Source organism: Phyllostomus discolor, chromosome 1 (assembly GCF_004126475.2).
Source record: "Phyllostomus discolor isolate MPI-MPIP mPhyDis1 chromosome 1, mPhyDis1.pri.v3, whole genome shotgun sequence".
In the NCBI taxonomy this organism is placed as follows: domain Eukaryota; kingdom Metazoa; phylum Chordata; class Mammalia; order Chiroptera; family Phyllostomidae; genus Phyllostomus; species Phyllostomus discolor.
Genome location: NC_040903.2, coordinates 151,992,684 through 152,002,706, shown reverse-complemented (window position 1 = coordinate 152,002,706; position 10,023 = coordinate 151,992,684). Strand labels below are relative to the sequence as shown.

Below are 10,023 nucleotides of genomic sequence, written 5' to 3'. Positions count from 1 at the left end.
CAGAATATGAGGAAAAACATTTGTAGTTTGTTGTGATAAACTAGACTTGCAGGATGTGGTGAGGTTCTTTCCAGGTACCAACTCTTTGCAGGCACACAGTTCTTATTCTGGGATCCCACATGGGCAATTCCATGCTGGGCACTAGTATTAAAGTACATGTTAAAGACAGACTTGGAGTTTTAAGGAAAATTCTGCTAGTTGTTCTGGGAACTTTATACTTAGAAATATCAAAACAAATATTACTTTACTTACATGGTATGAAGAGATATTCCCCTTAAACAAAATTTCCAGAAAATTGGAGCTGACCTTTAATTTTATGTTAACCATTTTGATAGAACTCTTTCTAAATCCTTATTCAAAGTAGTAGTTTGAATAAACATATATTCAAAGTACTACTTTGAATATATGTTTCTCTATGCCTTCTTAAACAGATTATATTGAACATAATTTGACCTTTTCTTGAAAATGCAGGAGCTTCATGAATACCAATTTTACTTCGCTATCACAGTGGATGGATCCTTCAGGGATAATATCTTCTCAGTTGTTTGAATCTTGAGTCCTTATTTAATTTAACAAGTATTTTTGAGCAGTTATTATGTGCCAGATGATGTTAGGTGCTATCTCCTTATCTCATTTTTCTCTCTCTTTTATCTGCTGTTTGGCAGTGGTATAGGCAGATTTAGAAGTTATCTCCCCATTTCTACACATATTTTTTCATGTCAGAAGGATATGTACTAACACTGTAACAAAGTTTGGGAGAGGAATATCACACAAAAATAGCACAAAATCCCAATCATCATGCTTATGAACCACAAAAAGATCTCCCTATTTCCAATACACTGAAGTTACTAGGGAGCCAGATACATTAGCTAATACAAATTGTTAAAGGAAAAGGGGAATGAGTGTAAGATTTACCACATTTGTTTTGGATGATATGATTCTTGTTTCTTATTGCTATTAGGCCATTGACTTTTAATATTGGAAAGCTGAGATTAGTAATTGCCTTTGAACAAGGTGGCCATAATTTTAGAACTGAAAAACGTAGTCATTAATGACACTAGTTTGCTGACTCTGTGTGTGTACAAGGTTCTCCTTATCTACACTTTGCTTTCTGCCCAGATGGCTATGCATGACCCCAAGAAAGTATACTGAAAGATATTTACTTACTTTTTACAGACCCATATTCCTTTATTTTGGAGAGACTTAACCTGAGAAAAGAAGATGGGACATTGATAAATTAGCAATTTGTGGAAGCCACCATCACTGTCAAATAATATTCAGTGAACCATTAGTTAAATGTTATATTTAGATAATATCACACATATTTTATATGTATAAAAAGATAAAATTTTCAAAGATAACTATATATGTATAAAATTTTATGCAACCTTTTAATGTACTGATAGGAATAAATGAAGTCATAGAAAGGTAAAGTATGTTGCCGGAGGTCAGGCCGCCTGAAGACTGGCTATTCTGATTCTGGGCTCTCTCAAGTACACTTTTACCTTCTCCTTAGCTAGTAATCCTTAGAGAGGTTTACAAGCTATGAAAACCATACAAACTTATTCAAAGGGATAAGCCTAAAAAGTTAAAAAATGTAAAGGTGAGGACATATCCTGGATTTCTGTGGGATCACTTTTCTAAAATATGTCCTTAGTTATTCATTTTTCTTTTAACTTGTGAGATTAAAAAAAGAAGGAGAATTATAGTCATTTAAAATTGTGGAAGTGAGGCTCATGGAATTAGAATGGGAAACTTTCTGGATTACAAATTTGGTTCTATAGCTTGAGTGAGATTAAGTGGCATGCCAGCCGGTGGGCTGCTCGGGTAGCCTCTCTATAATGATTGCTGAAACATCATGGGTCATAGAACCATCATGGGATTGATAATCTTCATAAAGACAGCTCTTTGTGTCCTCTGGAAGGTAGTCTGAGGGAGTACTTTGATGAGCCACTGCGGTTAGGTGATGGGGCACATCAGGGAGCATGCCAAGCTTAGTTCTAGAGGGGTTAATTTCAGAAGTTGTTTGCTGAATAGATACAGAATCTTGGGGCCAGAATAGCCTGTTCAGAACAATGGGAACCATGGCCACTATGAACACTGGCTGTGAACACTGCCTAACAAACATCCAAACATCTGATGACTCCAGGGAAAATCAATGGTTAATTATTGATTCTTGCTTCTTTTCTGAGAATATAAAGGCTACATTATCTCAACAACATAAAATTCTGGGGAATGCTAACCTTGGCTCTAAAGACAATATAAATTATGAAGACGAAGCCTGACAAAAATTTATCTTTTAGTCTTCTGTGCTTGCTGCTACTAGATGCCACGTGGGCCAAGAGGCCTGGTGCTTCATATCCAATTCTATTTCTTTCCTTTCCATCCCTTTGCATGTGTTCTGGTGACATCATGATATTAAATAAGGAGAGACACTAAAGCTGAATCATAAAGCAGCAATGACTTCCTATGTTTTGATTCACATACCAACTCTGATTAGATGGTGAGAGATGCCTGGTGGTCTGTGTTGTGGAAGATTCAGGACTGTGTTGGGCTCATCAGGGAAGAGTACTGTGATTGTTAGAAGTAGAAGGAATGAGTGGTGTGTGTGTCATGCATTGGCCTTCTGTCCACAGAGTGTACTCTCAGTTAAATGTTCCTTCTTACTTCCATTCTGAATTCTCTGAGGCCTTAGGCTATGTTTTTCTGAGAACATGTCATTTGTGTGTCTATAAAAAGAGTGAAAACAGTTGTTCCTTGGTATCTTCTTTGCTTGTTCAGGTTTAGAATGCTTTGGCATTATGCCTGGTACTGTTCTTGGAAAGTGCACATGGGAAGATTGGTGTATGTTTGCTGGCTTGTAGTATTTGGGAAACTCCTTTGAAAGGCATTGGCACTGAGAGACACTGAAGATGGAGTGGAGTGCTTACCTTATTATTTTGGTGTTTAAGATCTTTTCTCTCGGAGTTCATGCTCAAGACTTTTGATCTGGGGGAAAAGAACCAAAATATGGACTGAATAAGTACTCTCAAATATTCATATTATGAGCTGGTTATTTAAAAACAGTTTTAGAATCTAAAGCTATGCTGTCCACCATTATAGCTGGTGAGTATATATAGTGAGTATATATAGCTAGTGAGTACATGTAGATATTTACATTTAACTTAATTAACATGAAAATAATCAGTTCCTCTGTTACAACTCAGTTGGTGGCTAGTTGCTACCTATTGGTTAGCAGGGAAAGTTCTATTGGGCAGTCCTGCTCTAGGATCTTAGCTTAGCAGTCAAGCCATACCTACTGCTCAGGAAGAATTTAGGGAGACTTGAAGGTGTCCTTTAGTCCTAGCACCCCTAGTCCTAGTGTCCTCGTCCCCGGGCCACACTGTGTACTTGGCCTAGGTAGAGGCTGCATGCTGTTTGGGTCTCTTTCATTTGATTCCCAAGAGCCCAAAATATTTAATAGAGCCCAAAATATTTAATAAATAGAAATACTTAACCGAATTTATATTTGACTTCCAAAAAGGGTCCCGAAATGGAAGTAAGGATTTTGGTTTTGGTTTCTCACCATTTAGACTCTTATTTATCATTTCTAAGTTTTAATGTATATAGTTTAATATAGCTTGAATTTTATGCTATGATAGGTTTAATCTGTGTCTAGAGATTAGTTTCACTCTTATCCCATACGGTTCAGTTCTCATATGTTTGGGGGAAGTTAGGATGGTATTGAGTTTTAAGGCATTTTCTGTGATATATAAGTAATGTCCTCCTATGAAAGGTGACTAACCAATAACTCTTTCAAAAGCATATGTTCTTGGCCTTAATATAAAATTGAATAATTGATAATATGATAAAATTATAAAGGGAGATGTGTTTCTCGAGTCTTTTAAGAAGAATGGGAGAAGGACCTGCCCTTTAAAGTTGGTGTGGTATGAAGCGGGTCAGCCAGATCCTAACAAGGGAAAGCCAAGTGGCATGGGGGCTCACTCAATTCCAACTGGGAATTGGTCAGAGAAATGTTTGCTCTGACCCAGGCTGAGGTGGAGTTACCACTAAAACCAGGATGTTCCTTTGTTTGCCAAAGCTCACACTTCTTTCTCAAGGAACCGAATCTCTAATTCTTCTTCTATCTTCCTTAAAGTTTCTTGGTACTTCTTCAAAGAGAAAGAAAATAAATCACAGTTACTGATTAGAAGCTTTATGCTTTTTCTGCTCCTAGTAAGCATGTATTATTACATGGTAACATGAATGTTTGGTATTCCCACTGCCACTTTATCTCCTTTTCTAGCCCTCTACCCCACCACTATTGATCTCTCACTATACTTCACTATTGGGCAGGTCCCTAGGGCAATAGGGATTATAAATAAATAAGAAAAGTGCTCATTAGTAATTTAAGAGCACAGAGGTTGGGAGACCAGGGCAGTAATAGAATGATATTGGTGGTAGGGTTTCAAAGACCCTGAAGTCCTTTGGTAGTACCACCTTGAAGAGTTAAAATTGTTCCAGACTGTATTCTTTGAAAAGCCTGTACCTTAACACACCCTTTTCTGTCCCTTGACTTAGAAGCTGTACCTTTATGCAGAGGGCCTGATCTTCACAGAGCTGGGCCACAAATGCAAAGTCTTCCATTACCTGAGAAGCAAAAATTTAGCCTTAAATTTCTCAGTAAACTGCTATATAGACAACAGTATACTTGTTTCCTTCGACATCCTAGATCCTAAATGTAATTTTCTAATTGTTCTAAATTTGTTTTTGCTGTACATATGAACTCATTTCCTTTTTTTGAGGATAAAGAAGCAGTATATTACCATCCCAATGGGACATATTTGGGAAAAGTTGGGAGAAGAATGCATACTAATTTGTTGGGCTGGTAAATTATGGAATGCACCCTGTAAAAAGGTCAAAGAGAAGTAAACCCAGGGGACTGTATTCATCATTTTTCTCTTTATCTCCTCCCTGGCCCTATAATGGTCTGAATCTGGAACCTTAAAATTCAGTCACTGGAGGAATGTATTAGATGGTCTAGTTGAGGATTTAGTTTCTCTTCCTTTGGGAGAAATAGTATTTACTTTGTTACCTTGTTCAGCTCCTTCTCTTGTTCAGCACAGGAAGCTTCCAGCTTCTGTATCTTGAGCTGTAGAAAGGAACAGAGATTGGTAACTCAGCAAAGTGAAAACCATACAGGATTCCATTCTGAAATGCTGTCTGGAGGTTGTCTTATGGATGACTGGAGGATATCAGGCATGATTTCAGATGTCTTTCTGATGGAAGAGCCAAACCATCCAGCATCCTTCGCAGCTGCCTGGTGGGCCTGCTTTTCTATACTTCCAACCTTTTCCCATCCACCAGTGCTTTACCCCTAAACTTCATTTCTTGCTTCCTTCTTAGCCTTTTCTCTTAGGAAAAATATCAAGCTTGAAAAAATTCACTCTTCCTTTTCCTTTTATGTATTCATTGCTCACTCTATTCTCCCTCCCTGTATTCCTCTTCTCTCTTTGCCTTCCCTAAATATTTGATGAAAGCCTATTTTATGTTGGCCACTAAAGCTGGAATAACAAGGAAGGAGCTAGTGGGGACTAAGGATACAGTGGTAACAGGATTGATAGGCTCCCTGCCTCACGGCTGACGTTCTAGTTGGGGGCCATAAATAAGTCAACATGATAATGATAAATGCTGTGAAGGAAATGAAAACAGAGTAATGTGATGAAAGTGAGTGATGGAATAAGAACTATTGTGTATGTGATGATATTTGAGCTGATGTCTAAGGGATAAATATTAGAAAAATGGATATATGGAAGAAATACATGCAATGCAAAAGTTACAGCAAAGGCCATGACTGTGCAGTAGCAAAATCTGGTGTGTATGGATAAGTTATTGTATGATTGGAACATAGGGGAGACTGGTAAGAAGAAAATTAGGTGAAAAATGTTAGACATGGATGAGATATTGTGGGGCCTTATAGTTTCTAGAAAGAGTTTGTTTCTTTATTCTAATTACAGTGAGAAGTCACGAAAGAGCTTGAAGAAGTAACGGCATGACCTGATGTGTGTTTTTAAAGAGGGCTTTTCTAAGTGTGGGAAGTTTAATGTTTAAAAGTAAGAGTAGAGCTAGGAGGCTACTTCAGTGTCCAGATGAGGGGTTATGGTACCTTGCAAAAGGGCAGTAGTAGTAGTAGTAGAGAGAAACAGATGAATTTGGGTTACATTCTGTAGATAGAGCAGACCTGACTGCATCTTCCCCTCTTTCCATTTTCAAGACTATTGTTCCCACTTTCACCTAAGTAGCATTATTTCATATTTGGACTCTTCCAACAGTTCCTTTCCCCTCCAGCCAGGTCCAGATAGCCAAATGTGCTAAGGGCTATATTTTCAAGACAATGGTCTAAGTCACAAGGAGTTGAAGCAAGTGCTGAACTGATCCCCTCATGCAAGAGAAACAGAAGCAATAGGAATGCTGCATATTTTATAGAATTAGAGATATCACCTGATAATTCCAGAATATAGGTGGACAAAATGGAATGACTCAAATGGTTAATAATACTCTAGAACTCTTTAGGATTGGGTTGATCACTGCCAAGAAAATAATAGCCATTGTTCTGACAATGCCTGGAACTCTCTATCTATTGTCTATCAGCTCAGGTCACCTGACACAGCCAGCATAGCCAGACTTAAAGTGTTACCACTAGATTCTGGCCAGGTTACTGCCAGATAAACTTGTTCTGGGGAGAGGGAAGAAAAACTCCTGACAAAAATAGTCAAAGGGCTTCATAATCTTGTCTAGTCTTAGCTTCAATTTCTTCCTGATAGAAAGTTTCCTGGATAAGATTTCTGTGTAAGATGGAGGTGTAGGTGAACACACTCTGCCTCAAAACAAATGACACCCAGAACTGTCAGAAAATTGAGCTGTATGGAAGTCTGACAACCAAGGATTTAAAGAAGCCATATTTATCCAGAGAGGTAGGAGGGGTGCAGACACAGGAGAGGTATGGAGATACGTGGAGTTGTGGTGTGGTACAGATAGGTGGTGGCAGTGGATCAGGCTTTCCCATATTCATGTGTGGTGGATAAAAATTGGAAAGGATACCTTGGCAGCAAATGATCCCAGTGGAAGGCCAGAACACACTGTCCAGGGTTCCGGTACCAGAAGATAAATTCTCATGACTTCTGGCTATAAAAACTAGTGGGGGGTTGGAGTAGCAGAAGAAACTGTCAGATTTTCAGGAAACTCTGCTTAAGGGGCGTGCATGGACTTAGAACATACCCCCTCTGGGATTCAGCATGACGGCAAGGGCTGGAAGGGTGCCAGTCACATACAAGGAATAAGAGAAGTGACTGGAAACAAGGCAAGTGCTGGGCAAACCTCTAGAAGCCCGGCAGCTGCACTGTTCCCTCTCCAAGCCCTCCCCTGACACAGAGCCACAAAATAGTGCAACAGATTGTCCCACTTTGGTGATTACCTAAGGATCCACCCCACACAATTTACAGGTGCCTTTTCTATAATAGCTCATGCTGCCAAGACATGGGGTCAAGTCGCTCTACTTAATACACAGGAACAAGCACAGGGAGGCTGCCGAATTGAGCAAAGAAATATGGTCCAAAGGAAATAACAGAACATAACCCCAGAAAAAGAACTAACTGAAACAGAGATAACAAAGCTATCAGATGCAGAGTTCAAAACACTGGTTATCAGGATGCTCAAAGAACTCATTGAGTATGGCAACAACATAAAAAAGACCCAGGAAGAAATGAAGGTTACAGTAAATGAAATAAAGAAAAATCTATAGGGAACCAACAGTGGAGAGGGTGAAGCTGAGAATCAAATCAATGATTTACAATGTAAGGAAAAAATAAACATTCAATCAGAACAACAAGAAGAAAAAAGAATTCAAAAAATGAGAATTGTCTAAGAAGCCTCTGGGACATCTCCAAATGTACCAACATCCAAATCACAGGGATCCAGAAGAAGGAGGAGAAGAGCAAGGAATTCAAAATTTATTTGAAAAAATAATGAGAGAAAACTTCCATAATTTGGTGAACAAACTAGATATAAAGTTCAGGAAGCACAGAGAATCTCAAACAAGATGGACCCAAAGAAGACCACACCAAGACAAATCATAATTAAAATGCCAAAGGTTAAAGATAAAGATAGAATCTTAAAGGCTTCAAGAGAAAGGCAGGGAGTTACCTCCAAAGGAGTTCCCATAAGACTGTCAGCTGATTCATCAAAAGAAACTTTGTAGGCTAGAAGAGGGTGACAAGAAGTATTCAAAGTGATGAAAAGTAAGGACTTACAACCTAGATAACTCTATCCAACAAAGCTATCATTTAGAATGGAAGGGCAGATAAAGTAGTTCCCAGACAAGACAAAGCTGAAGGAGTTCATCATCACCAAGTCATTATTACATGAAATGTTAAAGGGACTTATTTAAGAAAAAGAAGATGAATATGTTCTTTTAAGAATATGTTCTATTCAAAACTATGAATATTAAAATGGCAACAAATTCACAACTATCAACAAGTGAATCTAAAAAACATACTAAGCAAACAAGCAGAGCAGAAACAGAATCATAGATATAAAGATCATTATCAGCTGGGAGGGGAAAGGGATAAAATGAGGCAAAATGTGCAGGGATTGAGAAGCATAATTGGTAGGTTCCAAATAAGGGGATGTTAAGAATAGTATAGGAAACAGAGAAACCAAAGAACTTGTATGCACAACCCATGGACGTGAACAATGTGGGGGGATTGCTGGAGGAAATATGGGTATCTGGTGGAGAGGGACAACAGGGAAAATTGTGACAACTGTAATATCATTATCAATAAAATATATTTAAAAAAATTTTCTGGATAAGCATGGCCAAGCAAGATTGCTTGGTAGATTTGGAGTTCTTGTTTTGTGTGTATGTGGGGAGAGGGGCTTTGAACACCAATTTGGTCAACAGAAGATAGGGGAGTAATCCCCTGTTGTTTCATTTTCTATTCTATTTTCAGTATGTCCATATCTTCAGAGGCTTCATACATACAACATAGGCTTAAGTGTGGGTTTAATAAGCTAAGGAGAAGCAGATAAGACAAGGAAAAAACTATTTGTACAGGAAGTATTAAGAATTTTATCTCCTCTCAATAAAATAAACATCTTAAATCTCGTATCTTTGATTAGATGGGTTGTAGCATCAGAGAAATGCTAAACATTGTATGATGTGCTTAGCAGATAGAGGTCACTAAATATTTGAGTGAGCCATTGAATAGATTCTTCCTAGACTGGAATCATAGACAAGGTGTGTAATCTGTCTAACATAGTAGAATTATAAATCTTAGCTCTGCCTCTATGAATTCATACATACACTTCAGACTTTTAAATAGTTACTTTAAAATTATGTGACTTTTCAAGACTTTAGTCCTTCAAAAAAGGGAAAGAATATTTTATATACACAATTTTTTAATATACATGATGTCTTTTGGTATTCAAATTGAGGATGGCAAGAACTGATTAAATTGCCCAGCTTCATACATCAACCACATTAAATGCTGGGGCCAGGATTTAAAGTTGGGATTTCAGCTATCTCTAGTATTACATAAGTATTTGTGCATTTGTGTTGTGCTTTTTCTGATGGGAAAGAGAACAAAAAACAAAATATACGGCTTCAGGGTAAAATTTCTCATTAAGGGCAGAGGAGAATTCAGCAGTGTCTCAGGCTTAAGCCTGACTTGGACTAAAACGACAAAGAATTTATCCCAACTTTGACAATTGTTTCCACGTGAAGGCTTGTTTCCTGGTCATATACTCCAAACCCATTTAAAATTGTTTTTTCATTTACCTTTGACTCCTCTGGCGTTCCCTTTAGATTGACTTTTTCATACTTGGCTGCCTTAGGTAATTTCCTTGTAAGCTATGGTTTCAAAAAAAAAATACATTTCAAGTAAAAAATACATCTAATTAAAAGATATAGAAGACAAAGGCATTTTCTGATGTGTGGGAGCCAGTAACTTGGCCTTGATAAAAACTACCGCGAGATAGTTCCTTGGT

At 37.9% G+C, this 10,023-nt stretch overlaps 1 non-coding gene across 1 annotated transcript; it reads right to left on the bottom strand.

Annotated features, from left to right (window-relative positions):
- Positions 1-717: 717 nt before the first annotated feature.
- Positions 718-821, bottom strand: LOC114493740. Its single transcript, XR_003684340.1, has one exon. It is a non-coding gene; the product is annotated as a small nucleolar RNA U13 (small nucleolar RNA).
- Between the last annotated feature and the right edge of the window lie 9,202 nt (positions 822-10,023).